Source organism: Geotrypetes seraphini, chromosome 14 (genome assembly GCF_902459505.1).
Source record: "Geotrypetes seraphini chromosome 14, aGeoSer1.1, whole genome shotgun sequence".
NCBI lineage: Eukaryota > Metazoa > Chordata > Amphibia > Gymnophiona > Dermophiidae > Geotrypetes > Geotrypetes seraphini.
Window position 1 is genome coordinate 24,055,293 of NC_047097.1, and position 21,110 is coordinate 24,076,402.

General features: G+C 46.7%; 1 protein-coding gene across 2 annotated transcripts in view; it reads left to right on the forward strand.

Moving 5' to 3' along the window:
* Positions 1-21,110, forward strand: part of PDE8A (phosphodiesterase 8A) — a 237,476-nt gene that overhangs the window by 34,200 nt on the left and 182,166 nt on the right. The gene's annotated exons all lie outside the window — the stretch shown is intronic.

A 21,110-nucleotide genomic window follows, 5' to 3' on the forward strand; every position in this document is an offset into this window, starting at 1 on the left:
ATTCACTTACAGCAGAATTTTTTTTATTTATTTATTGGGATTTATTAACCATCTTTATGATGAGATTCACCTGGCAGTTTACACAGAATAGTCGTCAGGTACTATAAGCAATTTCCCTATCTACCCTGGTGGGCTCCCAATCTAACTATGGTACCTGGGGCAATGAAGGGTTAAGTGACTTGCCCAGAGTCGCAAGGGACAATGCTGGAATCAAACCCACAACCTCAGGGTACTGAGGCAGCAGCTCTAACCACTTCATTTCTAAAAACCTTCAACCCCCAACTCCCACCCCAGCTCCTCATGTCGATATCCATGAAACTTCAAAATCAGCAGTAATAGTCTAGTACAGTGTTCAACTACCGGTCCATAGACTAGCGCCAGTCCATAGAAATTTCCTGCCGGTCCACAGGGCCGGCATGTGCATCAGGCCCAAAACAGTGTTATCCAACCGCCGGTTCGCAGTGCGATTGATGCGGCGTTATCTTCTGGCCAGCTCCCTCTTCCTCTTCCTCACTGACTCAGTGCACAAAGCCAGGGGCAGCGGCTCCTACGCACGTCCTGCGCCTGAACTGGAAGCCTTCTCTCTGTCGCAACATCAGAGGCAAGGCTTCCAGATGGCCTACGACTTAGCTCAGTGTTCTTCAACTGCCGGTCTGCAGACCGATGCAGGTCCACAAAATAATTCTTTTATTTCTGCCGGTCCATAAGTGTAAAAAGGTTGAAGAACACTGGTCTAGTAGTACTTATAGGGTTATCAAGGACTTATATACTGTTAAATTTCAAGAGTATTTCAAATAGCTGATTGCACTCATTTAACCAAATTATCCAAGTATGATGTCCAAATTTTCAAGAAATTGTGTTTTTTTTTCTCTTTACAACTATGAGAATCCACTGTCATTTGTTCCATAGTGAGATGACTAGTTGTGCCACTGCTTTATAGTGTGTGTGTGTAGGTGTTATCTCTTATTCACTGTAAAAGGAGACATCCCTTAGCAATCAAGTAGGCTTTGTGCAAGAAAGTGCTGAAACAGAGTTCCCTCGATCACTTAAATTATATTATCCAATAAACTTATCTGCGGACTGCCTTCCCAATAATGATACAGATGTCCCAGATGTTGCCATAAGTCACTCCAAAATGAACATGCACCCAGACAGTCTCGAATACAATGGCGATATGTTGCATCACTAGTTCCACACTTCAGACAGGTCCCTTCTGAAGGTAGACCCATCTTTCGCATTGTAGAAGAATGAATATAATAATAAATAATAATAATAAACTTTATTTTTATATACCGCAGTACCACAAACAGTTCAGAGCGGTTTACAGAGTAAGAGACTGTACATTTACAGCGATGATACAATGCGAACTGTACATATTCAGTATAGGTATTTTATACAGTAAAGAAACAGAGTAGATTTATCATACAGGGGACAGTACATATACAGCAGAGTTAAGTATGTAGTGGTGAGGCATATACAGTATATGTGGGTGCTTTTAATAGATGCATTTCTGACAAAAAAAAAAAAGGTACCAAGAGTGGGTTAAAAAATAAGAGATAAAGGCTATAAAAGTTTGGAGGGGTAAAATTTTTGAAAGTTTTGTATACTACAAGGGGGTTCTGAGCCCAACCAACTTCCTAAATCTGACTATTTTGCCCCTGTAGCTGAAAAGAGTGTTATTTTAGTTTATTTCATTAGAGTCTGCACATTGGCACTTTGTAAAACTAAAATGACATTCTTTTCAGCTACAGGGGCAAAATAGTCAGATTTAGGAAGTTGGTTGGGCTGAGAATTTTTCAGCACCCCTTTGTATAGGGCCAATAGAATGGGACTATGCAATTATGTTTCACAACTTTGATGTTTTCCATGTTCTATAGTCTAAAAACTGAGCATGATTCTTATTTATTGTACTCTTACTTTTCTACTTATTTGGAACCGCCTTTGAGATAAATTAATTAATTTTGATTCTGATTTTGAATTAATTGTAATCTGTATTTTTCCGAGAAACCATTTGACAATCATTGTAATTTGCTTTATGTCCAGCTTTTTCTTATTGTAAACCGCCTCGAACTGAAAGTTTGGTGGTATATGAAAAAAATTTTTTTTTTTAAATCGACAAACATTTATTATTTTTTAGAGACCTAATCTGTTCCACACCTGAGGCTGAAATTTTGTCAAGATTATGCAGTTTTTATCCCTCTAGCTTGTTCTATAAATAAGTCACTTACTGCAACATTGGTACCTTTTTGCTCAGCAAGTCACATTTTAGGAAGTTCAGAGAAAACTGAAATTGGTTAACTTAGTAGGGTTTAAAAAACATTTGGATAATAGCCTAAAAGAGAAGTCCATAGGCCATTATTGAGATGGCTTGGGAAAATCCACTGCTTATTCCTAGGATAAGCAGCATAGAATTTGTTTTGCTACTTGGGAGCTAGCTAGGTACTTGGGACCTGGGTGGCCACTTTTGGAAACAGGATACTGAGCTTGATGGACCTTTGGTCTGTCCCAGTATGGCAATTCTTATGTGAGCCAGGTATCTAATATAATAAAACACTAGGCCGCGCATGCGCACTCCCATCACGTGGGTCCATTTTCCGTGAGCTGTAGCGACCCATAGGAAGTGCGCATGCGCGGCTTACAGTTCTTTGAAAGACGCAGCGGTGGCTACTCTCACGATCCCCGCCTGAGTCGGACTTTCGATGCAGGTGGGGATCATGAGAGGAGCCACCGCCACGTCTTTCAACTAAAAAAAAAAATACGCCAAGGCGGATGTCGACCGCGGCGGCTGTCGGCGGCTGCAGGCCGCGGCAACTGTAGCCTGCCGCGGCCGGACATGGAGACGGGCCGAAGTTTTTTCCAACTTCTCAAAGACGCTGCAGTGGCTCCTCAAAGAGCCGCTCCTGTGTCAGAGAAGGCGGCGATCGTGAGAGGAGCCGCAGGGAAGTTACACTGCTGGGGGCTCGGGCTGTTAGGTCCGTGCAGGCTCCTCTCGCGGTAAATAGAGGAAGAAGGAATGCTGTGGCTGCTGGACAGGGAAATAGGGAAGGAGATAGGAAGACAGGGGCAGGGAGAGAGACAAAGACAGACAGACAAAGGGGGCCAGGGAGGGAGAGACAGAAAGAAAGACAGCGGGAGGAAGAGAGACAGAAAGAAAAAGACGGGTATGGAGAGAAACAGAAAGACAGACATATATTCTACCACCAGGGGCAGGAAGGGAGACAGAAAGAAAAGAAGAAAGGGACAGGGAAAGAAACAAAGACAGACAGACAAAGGGGGCCAGGGACAGAGACAGACAGAAAGAAAGACAGCAGGACAGAGAGAGAGAAAGAGACGGAAATAAAGACAGACAGACATATATTCTAGCACCCGTTAATGTAACGGGCTAAAATACTAGTAGGACAATAAAGCCATTGTGGCATCACTGATGAGGTTGGCTCTTAGGCATTGATGGAATGAGACATTATGACATCACAATCTCAGCTCTGCAATGTTGCTACTCTTTAGGTTTCTGCCAGGTTCTTGGGACCTGGGTTGGCCACTGTTGGAAACAGGATACTGGGCTTGATGGACCTTCGGTCTGTCCCAGTAGGGTAATTATTATGTTCTTATCTGCATTGGAGGTACAAAGTACATTTTTAGAAAGCAGCCACTATTGTGCAGGTAACAGGAAGTGGGAAAACAGTCATGCCTATATATTTAAAAATAAAGTTCTTCCAAAATTAAAAATAAAAACCCTGCATAGTCTTCATCCCCTGACCTAAACATACCAACAGGATCAGTGCAGCTAAAGGTGTCTGCGCTGTGGAAGCCATAGAAACTTTTACATCTTTTCAGACAGATCATTTTACCTAGTTAAGTAGCTTTGAAAATTACTCTTTTTAGGCATGTTTCACCCAAGTAATACCACGTATTAGGGAGGTTCCATTTGTCTGTTCATTTGTACGAGGAAATGCTCAGGAACAAAGGCAGTCAGATAGACATAGAAACCATACCCGCACAGAGATATATATATACACACACATGCTTCACAGAGCTCCTGTAACTTTAACACATTTGAGCATGCTTTTTCACACCCCACCTTTTACAAAACCACAGAAGCAGTTTGTAGCGCAGGCCAGCGCACTGAATGCACTGCGCTGCTTCCAACGCTCATAGGAACACTGAGTGTCAGGAGCAAGGCAGAGTATTCAGTGTGCTGACCTGCGCTAAAATCCACATTTACGGTTTTGTAAAAAAAAAAAAAAAAGGGGGGGGGGGTTAGTCTCCAAAGACACATGCATAATACCACTTGCAAATCTATCTTCTCAGTCACAGCGTCTTCTCTGTGGAATACCCTCCCATTGGATCTCAGTTTAGAAAACTCTCAAAAAATTCAAATCTAAACTCAAGACTTCTCTTTTCATAGATGCTTATAATCTGTAATCTCAGCTCTTTCAATCATTCTCATGAAGCTTTTCGAAATATCTTGAAATAACACAAAAGTTTCTTTTGAAGCGAGCCCTACCATAACGTATTTTCCCTCCTTTTTCTCTCCTCCCTTTTATTTTTATTTCGATGTATTTACTAAATTTCCCCTCACCCTTCCCCTTTTGATTCATGTGCATTGGTCAGTTCAAACTCCCTTATTTTTTTTTTAAACTCTAGATTAGTTATATCCTTTATTTTTTTTAATCTCTATTTTATTCTAAACTGTTTAGATACCTATTTGATAAACAGTATATCAAAAACAAAGAAACTAAAAAAACATGAGATTGCAAATTGGAGGAAGGGGAATCTATATGCAATCATTCCGCCACCAACGTGGAATCTATATGCAATCATTCCGCCACCAACGTGGAATCTATATGCAATCATTCCGCCACCAACGTGGAATCTATATGCAATCATTCCGCCACCAACGTGGAATCTATATGCAATCATTCCGCCACCAACGTGGAATCTATATGCAATCATTCCGCCACCAACGTGGAATCTATATGCAATCATTCCGCCACCAACGTGGAATCTATATGCAATCATTCCGCCACCAACGTGGAATCTATATGCAATCATTCCGCCACCAACGTGGAATCTATATGCAATCATTCCGCCACCAACGTGGAATCTATATGCAATCATTCCGCCACCAACGTGGAATCTATATGCAATCATTCCGCCACCAACGTGGAATCTATATGCAATCATTCCGCCACCAACGTGGAATCTATATGCAATCATTCTGCCACCAACGTGGAATCTATATGCAATCATTCTGCCATAGTAAAAGGACCTCCGAGTCGTCTTAAATTAATCAAAATCTAGAACTATTCATGGTTGCCTAGGTCCAGTAGTGGTCAGTGTTTTGTCCCATCTATCCAAGGAACTCTCAGGCCTGAAGTGATACTTTCATCAAATTTATTACTGCATTTATTATTTCCACTACCTTCTTTTGTTAGTATTTGGGAAGAGAAACATGCTATTTTGTCACACTATTTCTGCATTTTCAATTTATTTTATTTAAAAAATGTATATACTGCCTACATTTCTAACCAGTTTACATTCAACATACAAAGTATGTAAAACAATACATCTTATATTTAATAAAAGCTTCTGCTGACCACATTCCTACTTATTCACAAAATCTCATAGAAAAAATGCTATGGGCTCCTTTTACTAACCTGCGATAGCGTTTTTAGCGCACGCAGGATTTAACGCGCGCTAAACTCACGCTACGTGGCTAGAACTAATGCCAGCGTTAAGGTCTACTGCATGTGGCAATTCAGCGTGTGCTATGTACGCGCTAAAACCACTATTGTAGCTTAGTAAAAGGAGCCCTATATCTTCTGCTTTATAAGAAATACCACAAATCCCATTCAGCCATCAATCATATTTGCTCTTTTCACATAAACACATCAACAAAAAGCTGTGTCTTTAAAAGCCATCTTAAAAGTATCTCTAGGACTACACAAACGAAACTGACCTGGCCATGTGTTCCAAAATTTCACACCAGCAACTGAAAACATAGAATTTCTAACTCTTGCATGCATTGTAATCCTCTCCTTCTCAGTAGATCATCTCATGGCATTTTCTGATCTTAACACTTTTCTTGGGCGATACTAGAGAATGACACAGTGGCTATTACCCAGGTTCTCCATGTGGCTTTGTGCAGCAGTGTCACTGAGCTATATGGTAAGGGAGGGGCAAAATTTTATTCTAAGTGCTGTCATTGTACAAGCTATACTATTTGTATGAGGTTCTTCTATGTATGGACCTCATTTTCTATAAGTATTTTGCCTATTTTCACACATCTAGCTTTTCTCTTGGAAACAGCAGGACATAGCAGGCCTTGAGCATGTGTTGATCAAGCTGACTTATTTTAGTGCTGTAGGCCCAAGCAGCAGCAGCAACAACAACAGCGTGGAAGGAGGGGTGAGATAGGCCAGCGGGGGGGGGGGGGGGATGAGGTAATAAAGAGGAGATGATAGACATTTGGGGGGGGGGGAAGTACAGAAGAGGAGATTCTACATTGGCAGACCGCCCTTCACTGCACTTAATTGACTGCCATATAGGGAGGGGGACTGGTGCTATTAATTTGAGCCATACATTAATCATGTGTTTGGCTTCTACTTATAGAAGCCCTGACATGCGCAACCAATGCAAGTAGCAGTTTTGCTCACATGCTTTTCTAAAAACATAAGGTTCCATCTCTCTCTTAGGTGACTTGTGCTCGAGTCCTAGCAACTTGATGAATTACAGATCTAAAAATAAATCAGTTTTGTGATAGTCCTGTAAGGTCCTCCAGCGTCATCCCCATGGTTGTTTTCAACATGTCCAGTCATCTGACTACAGGTTGCCCTCTTGATCTTTCCAAACATGATGCCCTTCTCCAGTGATCTCTCTCTTCTGATGGTGTGACCAAAATAAGAGTCGTAACTTTATCATTTGGGCTTCTAGTGACATAGCCGTTTTGATCTCTTCCAGAATCGATTTGTTAGTTCTTCTGGCGGTCTACGGCACGCATAAAATCCTTTTCCAACATCAAAGCTCAAATGAGTCAATCTTCTGTCTTGTTTCGGTAGTATCCAGCTTTCAGATCTGTAATTGACCATTGAGAAATTGGGTGCATGGACAAGTCTGATCTTGGTTTGGAATGTTATCTCCTTGCCTTTGAATACTTTGTCAAGAGCCTTCATTGAAGAGCACCCAAGTGCTATTCCACAGAGTATTTATTCCCTGCTAGTTGTGTCTGTTTACAAAAGAGCTCAGGAGATTAAAATCCTTTACAACTTCTATTCAAGCTCAAAATTTTCATCATTTCACAATCTTCGTCTTGTTTATATTTACTTATGACTTTTCTCAGTAGATACAGCATGTCTTTGCTGCTGGTGATGAGTGTTGTATCTTCTACATAGTGCAGGTTGTTTATATTTTAGCCACCAACTTTGAAACCAGCACTCTTCTTCCAAATTTGCTTTTCTGAAGATGCCTTCACCATAGAGGTAAGGTGACAAGATGTATCCTTGCCTGATACCAATGGAAACCAATGGATGTTGCCATATTCTGTTCTCACTGCAGCTTCTTGATTTTTGTAGAGGTTCTTTACCAGCTGAGTTATCTGTTTGGGTATTCCCATTTGTGATAGAGTTTATCAAGATCCCCGGACCGAAACCAGTCTTCGGGAGCCTTGAATAAGGACTCCCCAACGAAGTGCAGCCGTTTGGTGTGCCGACAAAGGCGCATGCGCCATAGTGAGCGCCTTTGAAGCGCCGACACGGGAAGCGCCCCAACGCAGCACAGGGTGACTAGTGAATCTCCACCACAGTAACCAGCCACCACAGTAACCAGTCTCAGCAGGACTCCCAACAGCCTTAAGTCTCCTAGCGATAAGTATAACCAAATAACTATTAACCTCAATTTATACTGACTTAACATGACCATACATGACACTGCTTGGCTAGGTTTAACTGCATGACTACACGAACCTCCATGCTACTGCAAACCTGTATGATTTTTGCCTGAATATTGTGAAGTTTAATAATTGCCTAAATACTGTGAAGTCTATAACTGTACAGCCTGACTAGGTGAGAGCGCAAGACTACACGAACATACACGATATTGCGATCCTGCTTGTCACGGCATGAATACCGTGAAGTTGCATGAATATTGTGAAGTTTTATTATTATTATTGTAAAGTTTTATAATCAGCCTCATATTCATATTTGTACTGCATCTCTACTATCACCAAGGCCATATCTGTTTCACCCATAGCCAAAATGAGGGCATCAAATACCACACAGATAGTATTATGCATCATCTACCTAACTTACTATAGATGCCAGTGTAACGACAAAAGACCCCCTGAACAAATCCCAATCCACATCTCCTGGCAAAGGCCACTCAAACATACAAAACCAACTCCCTCTCCTCAAACCCTTTTTAACTGCTCAGAACTCGGTCCTTTTCAAATACCCGCAGTAAACCTTAAATATAAAGCATCCAAACAACACAAAAACAAGACCAAAAACAAAAAAAACTTAAAACTGAAACATATTGAAACCCCCACCCCCAAACAATACAGGAACTTCAAAGGATACTATCTCAATGCCCGGTCGGTGAGAAATAAGGCACACATCATACATGACTGGATTGAACACAAAAACCCGGACATCATATTCCTAACCGAAACATGGATGATCTCAGACACAGATGTCATTATGAAGGAAATGTTACCGCAGGGCTATAAAATCGTCCCAATAGCTAGAAGCTGGAAAAGAGGAGGGGGCCTAGCGATAATCCTTAAATGCTACTTTGACTTCACCAGAATGGACTCAAAAATCACAGATCTGGAAATCATCACCTGCAAGATCACCAACCCTGAACTGGAAGAATCTCTAATAGCCACAGTATTCTACATCCCCCCAATAAATGGTCAAGTGCAAAAGAAGAATTCTTTGAATACCTTTCATCCAATACCATAAAAGGCCCATACAACTTACTTCTGGGAGACATAAATGTTAACCTAGAGAAAAAGGAAAAACCGGAAGTGACAGAAATCGACTTGTTCCTAAATACCCTGGGCGTTGAAATTCCTGACAAAGAGGAAACACATGAAAAGGGACACCAACTGGACATCGTCACTTTTTCCCACAAAGACCCCGACGCAAAAAAATACAATACCATGCAGGAAAATGGGTTAAGAACATATGGTCAGATCACTATACTTTCAATTTTGAATTATGTTGGCAAAAGAAACACTCAACAGCAAAACATAAACAAAACCAGTTTGAAAAAGTCACCTGCAGAAACATCACCAATCCAACAGAATTCTGGACCCATTATGAACTACACTCCAAAACAGAGGAAGAGCAAGACTTCCCCACTAGATGGGACAAATTCACAAGACACACTAAATCAAATAGCTCCTGTTCAATCATACAAAAAGAACACAAGGGCATCAAAAGAATGGTATGACGCCGAATTATTAGCCCTCAAACAAGATCTCAGAAAACTGGAAAGAGTATGGCAAAAAACAGACAAAGTGGAAGATAAAATTAAATGGAAACAAAAAATGAAATTACAAGAATCGGATCAAAGAAAAGCGTTATAAATGCGAGCCCGAGACTTTAAATGTCGAAGGGCGTAATGTAATACGGGGCTGGTGAGCCTCCGTGTCGGCAATCGGTGGGGGTGGTCGGGGGGCGGTCGAGTCAGCGTTGCGGCTGATTGGCCTGAAAAAGGCTAAGAGCCGATTTTAAAATTCATTGGTGGGCTGGGGCGCGCAAGGGGGAGCGGAAGGGATAAAAGGGGAGGGCTTGGAGGACCTTAACGGTTCGGGTCCTCCAGGGCGGTTATTTGAGGCGGTTTTTGGTGCGCTGTGGGGCTTCTGTGCTTGTTGTCGGCGGCGGCATGGCGGCGAGGGCTGGTGAGGACGTGGCGGAGATTTCGTTCCGTGCGGGGGATTCCTTACTGGAGGACTCCGAAGACCAGGTGGGTGCTGGGAGTGCAGCGGGGCGGGGCAGGCCGTCCCGCAGATCGAAGCGGGATGCTCTCTCGGCCATTGCCATCGCTGCCTCTGTGGGCCGCGTGGCGGGGCGGAGTCTTGAGCCGGGGGTGTCCGCGGACGGGGTTGTGCCGCGGAAGGCTGCGGGCAAGTCCAAACACGGCGGGCGGGGCAAGTCGGGCGGGAGGCAGTCTGTCCGGCCAGAAAGCAGCAGCTCTGGGGCGTCTGGTCTGCTGCCAGGGGTGGGGAGTGTGGAGCCTGTTGTGCAGCCGGCTTACAGTGACAGGGCTGAGCCGGTAGTGCTTCAGCTTCCCATTTCTGGTGGTGAGGGTGCTGTGGGGCGGGTGTTTCCACCTTTTGAGGAGAGAGTATCTCGTGAGTCCCCCCAGCCTTCGACCAGCTGGGGTGCTGGCTCCTGGGGTACCGGGCCTGGGGGGCCTTCTGGTGCGCATTATGGGGCTTTCCCGTGGGGGCCGGGGCAGCAAGGGTGGTGGTCTGGACAACAGGGTTGGGGCCCCGGCATGTTTCCCCCTTACTGGGGAGGGGGTTTTGTTCCTGGGTGGTCGGGCGGGCCCCTACCGAGTGGGGCCGGGGGTGCTGTTTGGGGGGCGCCTGGGGGTGGTTTCCCGGGCTCTGTTCCTGGCTGTGGTTTTTCTTTGCAGAGTCCATTGGTCGTTCCGGAGACTCCGTGGAGTGCCGCTGGCGGTGTTCCTGGTCCAGCGTCCGTCGGCGTTGGGACGGCATCTGATCAACGACGCAGCGAGGGAGCTCCGGTTACTTCGGCGGCGGTGACGGTGGCTGTTGGCGGTGGCGCTGCTGGTCCCTCGGAGGATGTGGTGGTTGCTGACCGTGGCGGCACTGTGGTGGAGCGCCCATCTGGGTCCTCGGCGGAGGTTGTTTCCGGCGGCATCTCCGTTCCTGTGTCAGACTCTGCTACAACGGGTAAGGTGGCACCTGCTTTGGTTGCTGGGGGTAAATCTGGGGGTAAAAGGGGTAGAGGGAAACGGCGGCGCAGGCGAGATTCGTCTTCCTCTAGTCAGTCCTCCTCTTCGTCCTCCTCTTCTTCCTCGGCCTCCTCCGCTTCGGCTCTTGGGCCTGGGGGGGTGGCTGTTCCTGCAGAGGGTGGCTCCGTTGCTCCGCAGGGTGACGGTCGGGGTGTGCCCGCTTTGGTGGCCCTGACTGAACTGTGGGAGCGGGTGCCACGGACCTTGAGGCGTAAGATTCGGCGGCGTTCCTGTATCGACGTTTTTCGTCTTATGGAGGGTAGGGTGCATCGGCGGCACCGTAAAAAGTCAAAGCGGGAGGCGGGTTCTTCCAAGCCTTTTCCAGTCGGGAGGTCCATCCTTAATTGGATCCGTTCTTTTATGCGGCTGGCTAGTGTTTGGGGGCGTGCGCATCCTAGTGATTATGGACTGTTACTTGCTTACGCCGATTCTGTGCTTGACGCGTATCAGCGTTTTGGGGGCTGGACGTGGTTGAACTACGATGAGGCGTTTAGAGATAAAATGGAGGAGAATTCTCATATGTCCTGGGGTACGCAAGATGTTAACCTATGGCTAACTCATATGTCCTCCAAGTCTGGGGCGGTCCCGGGGAGCGGGGGACGCGTTCCAGGGGGCGTTCCGGGTGGCGGGCGGCCCTTTCGGTCCGGGACGGGGGTGGGGTCTGGAGGGGGAGCGGGCAGTGACGTTTGTTGGAAGTTCAACAGATCGAGTTGCTCATTCACGGATTGTAGATTTCGTCACGCCTGCTCCCAGTGCGGGCAGCCTCACCCCTTGCTTAAATGCCCCAAGAAACCGACTTCTGGGCCTGGGAGCGTTGGCAAGTAGCAGCGCCGTTCCCACGCCGGTTTCGGTTCATGCGATGAGTCCCTGGCTGCGTATTTACCGGCCGGAGCGCGTTGGTACCTTATTGGAGCGTGGGTTCTCAGTTGGCTTTGAGATCCCTTTTCGGGGCATAGTGTCGGCGGCGCGGTCGCGCAATGCGTCGTCGGTTACTCAGTTGCGTTCGGTAGTGCGTCGTAAATTGGGGGAGGAATTGCGTTTAGGGCGGATTGCTGGTCCTTTCCGTGAGCGGCCGTTTCCGGTCATGATGGTTTCTCCGCTGGCGGTTGTTCCTAAAAAGGACCAGGGCAAGTTCCGCCTTATTCACAATTTATCTCGTCCTGCTGGGTGTTCTGTTAATGATGGTATTCCGCGTGACCTGTGCACGGTTCGGTATTCTTCTGTGGATTGTGCCGTTCGTTTTATCCTGAGGGCTGGCCGTGGGTCCCTGTTGGCGAAGGTGGATATTCAATCTGCTTTCCGGTTATTGCCCGTTAATCCTCAGTCTTACCATTTGTTGGGGTTTCGTTTCGAGGGTGCATACTTTTATGATCGTTGTCTGCCCATGGGGTGTTCTATCTCGTGTGCCTATTTCGAGATGTTCAGCACGTTTCTTCATTGGGTGGTGGTGCAGCGTGCAGGGTTGGATGCCGTGGTGCACTATCTAGATGATTTTTTGTTTATCGGCCCTCGGGACACGGACGACTGCGAGCGACTAAAGAGGGTTTTTGAGGCTATGGCCGCTGAATTTGGGATTCCTTTGGCGATTGACAAGTCTGAGGGTCCGGCTACGTCCCTGGTCTTTCTGGGGATTGAGTTGGATTCTGAGGCTATGGTGACTCGTTTGCCGGTGGGTAAGGTGCGGCAGCTGCTCGATCTCATTGAGAGCGTCTTATCTGCCCGTAAGTCTACTTTGCATGTGGTGCAGTCGCTTATTGGATCCCTTAACTTTGCTTGTCGGGTGTTGCCAATGGGTCGCGTTTTTTCCCGTCGGCTGTCTGCTTCCACTGCTGGAGTAAGGGATAAGCGGCATTTTCTGCGGCTGTCGGCTGGGGTCCGGGCGGACCTCCGCATGTGGGCTTGTTTTTTACGGGACTTTAATGGCTGCTTGCCTATGCAGGCTCCGGAGGTGGCTAACGGGGACTTGGAGTTGTTTTCCGACGCGGCGGGTGGGGTTGGTTTTGGCCTTTACTGTCAGGGGGCTTGGTGTGCTGAGCGGTGGCCTCAGGATTGGATAGATAGGGGTATTACGCGTAACATCACACTTTTGGAATTGTTTCCCTTCATTGTGGCATGTGAACTGTGGCCTGACAAACTAAGGGATAGGCGTGTTCTTTTTTGGTGTGATAACCTCGGGGTTGTTGAGGTTGTCAACAGGCAGACGGCTCACTGCTTGTCAGTTGCTGTGCTGGTCAGGGCTCTGGTTCTGCGCTGTTTGCGTCTTAATGTCTTTATTAGGGCTCGGCATGTGCCTGGCTTGCAGAATGGCATTGCTGACGCTCTTTCCCGTTTCCATTTTTCACAGTTTCGTCGACTCGCGCCGGAGGCTCACGTGGACGGCTTGGCGATGCCGGAGCATTTGTGGAGCCTGGTCGAGAAGGAGTGTGGGAAATGCTCCGTCTGTCGGTAGCACCTGCGACTTGGTCGCATTACTCATCTGGTTTTCGCTTGGTCTCTACCTTTTTGTTCAGTCGGGGTTGGGTCCCTGGGCATGTGGCCGAGTCCTTTCTTGAGGATTTCGTGCTGGATTCAGGAAGAGCTGGGGTCTCCCAAAGGGTAGTACGGGGGCGGTTGGCGGGGTTTGCCTTTTTCTGTCGGGCGTTGGGTTGGAGGTGTCCTTCCTCGGGTTTCGTGGTTCAGCGTTTGCTTCGTGCACTGGGTAGAGTTGTTCTTCCCAGGCCCGATTCGCGATTGCCGATTCAGCATGGCTTACTCGTCCGGCTTTTGTTGGTCTTACCTGACTTGGCCCATTCGTCGTACGAGACGTCCCTTTTCCGGGTGGCCTTTTTTGGGGCGTTGCGTGTGGGGGAGTTGTTGGTGAGTGCAGCGGATAGGGCTAGGGGGCGTGGGCTGTTGGTGCACCATGTGCGGCTGGGGGTGGGCGAGGTGCATATATGTGTGGCTAGTTCCAAGACAGATCAGGCCGGCCGTGGGCGGCGGTTGGTTCTTCATCGGGTGGTGGGTTGTGTCTCTTGTCCGGTTCATTGCCTGAGCAATTTTTTGTCGGTGCGTGTTGCGGTTTCCCCTGTATTGTTTGTTCATGCGAATGGGTCCCCTCTTTCCAGATACCAGTTACTGGCAGTGCTTCGTTTGGCTTTGGTGCGCTGTGGTGAGGAGCCTAGCCGATATGGCACTCACTCGTTTCGGATCGGTGCTGCCACCAGCGCTCGTGCCGCTGGTATGTCGGAGGAGGGTATCCGTCGGTTGGGTAGATGGGTGTCCGGGGCTTTCCGCAGTTACATTAGACCGTCGGATGCGGTTTCTGGTCCTGGGGGGTGTCCGGAGGGTCGGTAGTGGTATTGCAGGTATTTGGGAGGTTTTCGTTTCTGTCTGTGGCACATATGTTCTTTGTTTTTCAGGTGCTGGTCGGTGCAAGTCGGTGTGGATAATCGGCCATTCTTTTGTGCATTGGGCTGGAGAGAGGTCACGGTTGCGGCCTGGAGGTCGTCACCTGGGACTTGGTCATCTAGGTGTTCGAGTATCTTGGTGGGGTCAGCGCGGCATGAGATGGTATCAACTCTTGCCGTTCTTGGCTCATGTGCGGGATTCCCCTCGGCGTCCGGACATGCTCATCATTCATTTGGGGGGCAACGACGTTGATTCTTTGTCGGCTCGGCAGTTAGTTAATGTTATTAAGGACGACTTGCGGGTTCTTTTTGCTTGGTTCCCCGGCACGCGTGTGCTGTGGTCCGACGTTATTCCGCGCCCGCGGTGTCTTTCGTCTCGTCGGTGGACTAGGGGGTTGGCTAAGTTTAACCGCCAGATTGGGAAGTGGGTAGAGTCACAGGGCGGTACGCAGTTGTTGCATGGGTGGGTTGATGTTGGTTGCGGTGGGCTTTACCACGCGGATAGGGTGCATTTGTCCGATATTGGGTGTGATTTGCTCTTGGACGATTTCGCTGTGGGTTGTGAGCGCGTTTTGGGTTTGGGTTAGCCGCAGCTTTGTTGTCGGGGGGGGGGGGGCCTGTGGGATCTCAGGCCTGTGGCGGATCCCCCGAGCTACTCGGTCATTGGGGCTCATCGGGTGATGAGCGGTGGGCCGGCGGGGTGCCGTGCCTGGTGGGTCAGGTGACCCGGGAAAAAGGGGCATGAGGGACATGCCACCCCTCAGACCCTTGTTGAAGTGGCAGGGTCGAGGGCACAGAATGTTTTGTTTGGGTAGCTCGGGGGGAGCTCTTGGATTTATATTAATTGAAGTTGTAAAATATGTAAACATGTTGTTTTGTATTAATAAACTGAGCTGCGGCTAATTACCCATAAACAGAGTTGTTGTGTTTTACTGATTAGTTAGGATGGGTACTTGTGGTAAGGTTGGGCTTTTGGAGAAGGAACAAAGGAGCTCATCCAGATCCAGTTATTAATGCGAGCCCGAGACTTTAAATGTCGAAGGGCGTAATGTAATACGGGGCTGGTGAGCCTCCGTGTCGGCAATCGGTGGGGGTGGTCGGGGGGCGGTCGAGTCAGCGTTGCGGCTGATTGGCCTGAAAAAGGCTAAGAGCCGATTTTAAAATTCATTGGTGGGCTGGGGCGCGCAAGGGGGAGCGGAAGGGATAAAAGGGGAGGGCTTGGAGGACCTTAACGGTTCGGGTCCTCCAGGGCGGTTATTTCCCTCCCACCCTCCCTTTGTTTTGCTTGTTTTGGGAGAAGCTCGGGGGCGGATCCCCCGAGCTACTCGGTCATTGGGGCTCATCGGGTGATGAGCGGTGGGCCGGCGGGGTGCCGTGCCTGGTGGGTCAGGTGACCCGGGAAAAAGGGGCATGAGGGACATGCCACCCCTCAGACCCTTGTTGAAGTGGCAGGGTCGAGGGCACAGAATGTTTTGTTTGGGTAGCTCGGGGGGAGCTCTTGGATTTATATTAATTGAAGTTGTAAAATATGTAAACATGTTGTTTTGTATTAATAAACTGAGCTGCGGCTAATTACCCATAAACAGAGTTGTTGTGTTTTACTGATTAGTTAGGATGGGTACTTGTGGTAAGGTTGGGCTTTTGGAGAAGGAACAAAGGAGCTCATCCAGATCCAGTTATTATTGTTATGCACAGAAAATAGGAACAACCAATACAAACAGAGAACTATTCAAACTAGTAAGCAAAATAACAGACACCACACAGATACTACAGAACCATCACGATCAAATCCCAGAGGTCTCCACCCTAGCCAACCACTTTAGGAAAAAAAATCACCGACCTCAGAGCCTCAATACCCCCTCCTCCACCCAATCTTGAATTCAACCTCAAAACGCAGAGTAGTGAATCCAAAGGCAATATGAGCTGGAACCACTTCGAGCCCCCAGATTGGAATAACTTCCTTGCACTCTTCAACAAATACTCCAAATCAAATTGTCTACTAGATGAATGTCCGTCTAAGATTATGCAAGATGCAATACCAGAATTTAAGAGGGACCTATTTAACTGGGCAACTTACTCTCTCAAAAACGGAACCTACCTGGAAAATATGGGACACATCCTAATCACACCCATACCCAAAGACCAGAAGATCTCGCTCACACTGGCATCCAACTACAGACCCATAGCGAGCACCCCCTTTTTCACCAAAATGCTGGAAGGGCTGGTCAACTTGGAATTAGTAAATCACTTAGATAAGTACTCTCTCCTAAATGACCAATCTGGATTCAGAAAAGGATTCAGCACAGAGACAGTCCTAGGCTCTCTCCTTAACCACCTATACGACCTTTTCAATCAAGGTTCCAGCGCCTTGATCCTACAATTAGACTTCAGCAGTGCCTTCGATCTCGTGGACCACGAAACTATGCTTAGGTGCCTCGACGAAATGGGAATATCAGTAAGAGTGTGGACCTGGTTCCAAGGTTTCCTAACCAAACGATCTTATCAAGTGGTCCATGAAGGAAATTACTCTGAACCCTGGAAAAGCCCCTCGGAGTCCCACAAGGATCCCCCCTATCTCCCACCTTGTTCAATATATACATCTCTTCTCTAGGCCACCTTTTACAAAAGCTTAACCTAATTTATTATATATACGCAGACGACATCTCCATACTAATACCAATAACAAATGTGACCTCAACCAACTCAAAACATATCTCCTCCATCATGCTCAAAATAGAAAAATGGACTTTAAACTTCAAACTGAAATTAAACTCAGAAAAGACAGATTTTCCTTGCTAGCCCAAACGAGAAAATCTCCGCAACTACAATATATGTAAACGGCCATGATCACCCAATACTAAAAACCATAAAAATACTGGGAGTCACCCTGGATACCCACCTGACCCTGACTGAGCACATAAACTCGGTGACTAAAAAATGCTTCTTCATTCTTTGGAAACTGAAAACCATAAAAAAATACTTCGACCCGCTATCCTTCAGAATATTGGTACAATCACTGATTTTATCCACCCTGGACTACTGTAACATTGTCTACTTGGGAATATCTAAAAAAAATGTGAGAAAACTGAGAATAGTTCAAAATACGGCCATCCGTCTAATATTCGGACTAAAGAAGAGCGATCATGTTAGTCCATTCTACAAACTCCTTCATTGGTTACCAATTGAAGCACGAATTCTATTCAAATTCTCCTGCCTCTGCTATAAACTAATCTGGGGACTGGCCCCCAGCTACCTACTACCTCACTTCGAATTCCACTCCTCTATTAGGCCTACCAGAAACGTAACCTCTTTACCTACCCAAATATCATAGGCTGTAGATATCGCACCTTCTTTGATAGAACATTCAAATTCCAAGCAGGTAGACTGCAAACTTGGACAGGCTACTTCACTTATGCCGCCAGAGAATCATATAGTATCTTTAGGAAAGAACTAAAAACCACATTGTTTAAGAAATTTATAACCTAACCAGACTTCTCCCCTAAAATCGGAGCCTCCTCCCATCCCAAGGAGTCCGTCTACCCTCTTCTGCCAAAATTTCTATCTTTAATTGTTACCAGTTTTTCCCACTGGTGCCCATCCTTCGTTCAAATGTACCAAGTTAACAACTTACTTCTCATCAACATCTTATGTTATCTTTTTCACCTTCGCAGTCTTGCACCTTTGTAACTCAAAGCGCAATCTCCTTTCTCTTCTCCTATTTATGCTCTGAATATCGTCGACTGTATAATGCTACTCATTATGAAACCGTGTAATACACAGACCCTGTAACTCTCCTGTTACTATCACTAGATGTTCAATGCTATACTCTGTAATTCGCTGTCTATACAGTTTCTCTATATTGTAAACCGCCTAGAAGTTGCAAGATTGTTGGGCGGTATATAAGAATAAAGTTATTATTATAGTCAAAAGCTTTGCTGTAGATGATGAAGCAAAAGTATAAGGGCTTTTGGTATTCTTTGTTCTTTTCCAATATCCATCTAACATTAGCAATAAAGTCTCTTGTTCCTTGACCTTTTCTGAAACCAGCCTGAACTTTGGGTAGTTCTTGCTCAATGTACGATTGTAGCCTTGTTGAGCAAGGTTCTATACACATTTATAAATGTTGACAATAACTAGCTTCTTATAAGTGAAACAGTGTTTCCGGGGCAAAGCTGTGACATACAAACATTTTCTGAAACACACACACACATACATACATACATACATACATACATACCACTACTATTAATTATTTCTATAGCGCTACCAGACGTACACAACGCTGCATAGTCAAGAGTAAGAAAACAGTCCCTGCTCGAAAGAGCTTACAATCTAAACAGGCAAGATAGACAAACAGGATGTCATGAATACAGTTAAGGAGAACGGTTAATCAGCAGGCTAGGTTGGAGGGAAGAGGAGTAGGGTTAAGGATTGAAAGCTATATCAAAAAGGTGGGTTTTCAGTCTGCTTTTAAACAAGGGAAGGGGCTCGACAGACAAATCGCGTAATTTATACGTTTACATATACCTCAGAACAGGTATAAAGTTATGCATGAGCATCTACCATTTGCTGATTGTCCAGCCCTTCTTTATTGTAAACCGCCTAGAACTATTACGGCTTTGGCGGTATATAAGAAAAATTATTATTATTATTATCTGCTTCTAGAGCCACTTATGTGCCTTTATAAAATACTAGTATTTTAGCCCGTTAAATTAACGGGTGCTAGAATGTCTGTCTGTCTTTCTGTGTCTCTCCCTGCCCCTGTGTCTTTCTTCTTTACTTTCTGTCTCCCTTCCTCCCGCTGTCTGTCTTTCTTTCTATCTATCTGTCTGTCTCTCTCTCCCTGCCTCCTATGCGGCAGCATTTCTCTCCCCCCACTTCCCTGTGCAGCAGCCACAGTAGCATCCCCTCCCTCTCCATTTCCCTGTGCAGCAGCATTTCCCCCACCTACTTCCCTGTGCAGCAGCAGCATTTTGATACCCCCACTTCCCTGTGCAGCAGCATTCCCTCTTCCTCCATTTCCCTTCCCCCACACCACTTCCCTGTGCAGCAGCAGCGTTTCCCCTACCACCCTTTCCCTTCCTGCCCCCCTCTTCTCTTCCTGCGGTCCCGACAGACGCTGCTGGAGTTGGCAGGTTTGGAGTTGGGACCAAGAAAAAGGGGGGGGGGGCAAGGGACTACGTGAGCCGGTCAGATGTCGGGAAGGGATGGGAGGGTCAGAGCATGAAGAACTTACTTGATGAGTGAGTGGGGAGCCAGCAAAGCAGCTGGAGTCTTTTTGTCAGCGCTTCTCTTCCCGGGCCGCTATTTAGTTCAGCTGCCAGGGCTGTTTGGATCCACTTTGAGTTCTGCCGCGAGCGTGGGGTAATTTTAAGCGTGCATATGCACTCTTGCCGGCCACAGACATACGGATCAGGGAACATGCGGTAAGAGTGCGCATGTGCACTTTGCGTCTTATTATACTAGATTTAGCCAGAAGTACCTATGCAGGGTAAGTGCAAGGCGTTTAGACTCTCTAAGTGTCCTCTTGGTCTTGGACCTTTGCCCGTTTCCTCTGCCTCTGGCAGTCCAACATCTTGGTGCTTTCCCTCTTCTCATAGTTCAGTATCTCCTTGTTCCCCTCTCTTCTCATTCCCCTTCCCTGGCAGACGAGCATCTTGCGTCTCCTCTACTTTGTGGTCCAGTATTTCCCCTTTCTCCTTGACCTGTTCCTTGCTGTTTAGCCAAATCTGAGCTGACAGGTCTGCAGCTGAAAATTGAAGTGCAGGGCCTTGTATGTGCTCAAGACTGTAACAGGAAGTCATGAAGTAAGTAGGGACATATACTAAAGTGAAAGCCCCACTTTCTTAATTAGCTAGCAGTCTGACTGCTAGCTCTTCCTATTATACTCATTGCTAATTGGAAGGGAGAAATGCCTAGGTTGCCCTTTGCCACTCCTGAATCTCAGCACTCTAGGTGACACCTAGTGGAAGCATCAGACTTGTGCTTATATAAAATAAGCACCAATAGTAGTATTCACATATTTTTGGTGGCCAGATCAAAAATTGGTCCTTATGATTTGCAACCACATCAACTGCAAGTCTTTCATCCTACAAATAAAAGTTCTTAAAGCATAGGTGCCCAGAGTCCCCAAAGCAGGGCTGCCCAAGTCTGGTCCTCGGGATCTACTGGCAGGCTAGGTTTTCAGGATATCCACAATGAATATGCATGAGAGAGGCTGGCCTGCACTGCCTTCTTGGTATGCAAATCTCTCTCTCATGCATATTCATTGTGGATATCCTGAAAACCTGGCCTTCCAGTAGATCTCGAGGACCGGACTTGGGCAGCCCTGCCCCAAAGGATCTTAATCTAAACTGCTGCAATCCCTCCCCCTCTATTTCTTAGACCTGCTTTATTCCTCTACGACAGGGGTAGGGAACTCAAGTCCTCGAGAGCCCTATTCCAGTCAGGTTTTCAGGATTTCCCCAATGAATATGCATTGAAAGCAGTGTATGGAAATAAATCTCATGCATATTCATTGGTGAAATCCTGAAAACCCGACTGGAATATGGCTCTCGAGGACTGGAGTTCCTTACCCCTGCTCTAATGCAGTAGTTCCTAACCCTGTCCTGGAGGACTACCAGGCCAGTTGGGGTTTTGGGATAGCCCTGATGAATATGCATGAGAGATTTGCATATAATGGAGGTGACAGGCATGCAAATTTGCAGCATGCATATTCATTAGAGCTATCCCAAAAACACG